Source organism: Salvia hispanica, chromosome 4 (assembly GCF_023119035.1).
Source record: "Salvia hispanica cultivar TCC Black 2014 chromosome 4, UniMelb_Shisp_WGS_1.0, whole genome shotgun sequence".
Classification (NCBI taxonomy): Eukaryota; Viridiplantae; Streptophyta; class Magnoliopsida; order Lamiales; family Lamiaceae; genus Salvia; species Salvia hispanica.
The window spans coordinates 52,099,895-52,102,161 of record NC_062968.1 but is presented as its reverse complement, the minus strand read 5'-3'; positions in this window follow the sequence as shown (position 1 = coordinate 52,102,161).

The following is a 2,267-nucleotide window of genomic DNA, read 5'->3' as shown; positions in this document are numbered from 1 at the left end:
TTCTAGTCTATGATATTAATATCAATATTGTTTATTCAATCAAACGCCACTTTGACTTATCAATATGTGAGAGTTTGTACGTAACTCAAGTTCATGATATCTTGGGTGGTAGTAATTGAATAACATGAAGGTATTGGAATATTATTTCATAGAATTCGCGTGCCCAGTGTGATATGATTAAATCCCTAAGGGGCGATCCCCAAGAGGTGTTTGGAAAAGGAATTTATTAGTCAGAAAACTGCGCAGTTGGAATTTATTCCACGAATAATAAATAAAGTTTCAAACTAGAAAAACTCTTTGGAGAATTAATTTAATTCTAGTCACATAGCAGACAAAAGAGTTAAATTGATGGATCAAGATAATCTTAAACGCGGAAAATATTATAAAATAAAATGGACCCAAGTTATTTGTAATTTGGTGATTTAAGTGGGAGTGCAATATTATTCTTTAGTGGAATAAAATAATATTCCATTGATAATATATTAAATCATGGGTCATTTGATTTAATTAGTAATTTATCTAATGGGTGAGCCCAACACTTAAGTCATTCCATGGATCCCCTTACTAGCCCAATAAGGTCCACTATAAATAATGAATGAAAGGGAAACCCTAGCATACAATCCAAGACACCTCAAACCCTAACCCTAGGAGGCAAAGTCGGTGTCTCCCTCTTCTCTCTCACTTATCTCGATTTTCGTGCCTAGCACGTGGGAGAATTAGGGTTTTGATTATTGTTCTTGATCTATCCTAATTCATAGGATTAGATCTAGACAATTTGGTGTTTGTATTGGATTTTCCCTAGATCCATTCAAAGTTATTTAATTGATTATCTAAGATCCGCCCACACGGATGGAGAATCAAGGACAATGGAATAGTACGGAAGATTCGTGGTCGATAAACCAAGGATCTCCGGGTGGTGCAGCTAGCAACGTCAATCCAATGATGGATTATGAGGTAACAATCGAATCTACATAAAATTGCATGATTATGTGTTTATTTGATGTTATATCTATAGATCTATGTAAATTGCATGAAACTGCAGTCGAATGCATGATCATCTAAATAGATCCGGTCGAGGACCTATTTGGTTTCTGTGTCTTCCGCCGCGGTAGTCCCAACATATCTCTGATCTCCAACAGCCATAAAAGGTATCTGATCTGCTTTATCGATGATTTCAGTAGAAAAACATGGGTGAATTTCTTAGTTGAAAAGTCAGATGCATTTGCTGCTTTCAAATTCTTTAAAAATTCTGTGGAGAAAGAAACTGGTTTGGGCATTAAGTGCTTTAGGACAGATCGTGGTGGTGAATTCACTTCAAGAGAATTCAATGACTATTGCAAAATGAATGTGATAAAGAGGCAATTAACCAATGCCTATACCCCACAACAAAATAGCGTTGCGGAGAGGAAAAATCGGACAGTAATGAACATGGTGAGATGTTTATTATCTGAAAAAGGTATTCCAAAGACCTTCTGGCCCGAGGCTGTGAATTGGACCATCTATGTGTTGAACAGGAGCCCCACACGATCAGTGAAAGATGTGACTCCGGAAGAAGCTTGAAGTGGAGTTAAACCATCTGTAGAGCATTTCAGGATTTTTGGAAGTATTGCACATGCCCATATTCCTGACGCTCGAAGGACAAAACTTGAAGACAAGAGTTATAGTTGTGTTCTATTGGGAGTCAGTGATGAATCAAAAGGATATAAGCTCTATGATCCAGTATCAAGAAAGGTTGTGATAAGCCGTGATGTTGTGTTCGAGGAGGAGAAGAAGTGGGATTGAGATAAAAGTTATGAAGATCAAATTCTGCCAGACTTGGAATGTGGAAATGAAGAGGAGCAAAATGTATCTTTTGGGTCTGGAAGAGAAGATGCAGATTCTGATGATGAAGTACTTCTGAAAGGTCGGGGTTTTTGCACGCGTGTCGCAGGCGCGTGTCCCTTCCTATTCAACAAGATTTATAAGTTCCCACTTTCCAAAATACTATTATTTAGCATACGGTAAGTTAGGGTGTCGAACCCACGAGGAACGGTAGTATTCGTTATGTATTTCCACACTTAAGAAGGGTTTGGCGATGCCGCCACGCTCTAAATTGGGGGTGGGAACTGAACTACGAAATGTAAATAGCATTTAAGCTAAGGTGGGAACTAAAAGTGCAAATAAAATGCAATTAGAAGAGAGCATTCAAACTGGAACGCAGACTGCGCAATCTGATAAACTGGGCAATCTGATAAACTGGAAAACTTAGCAGAGAAATAAAAGCAGTG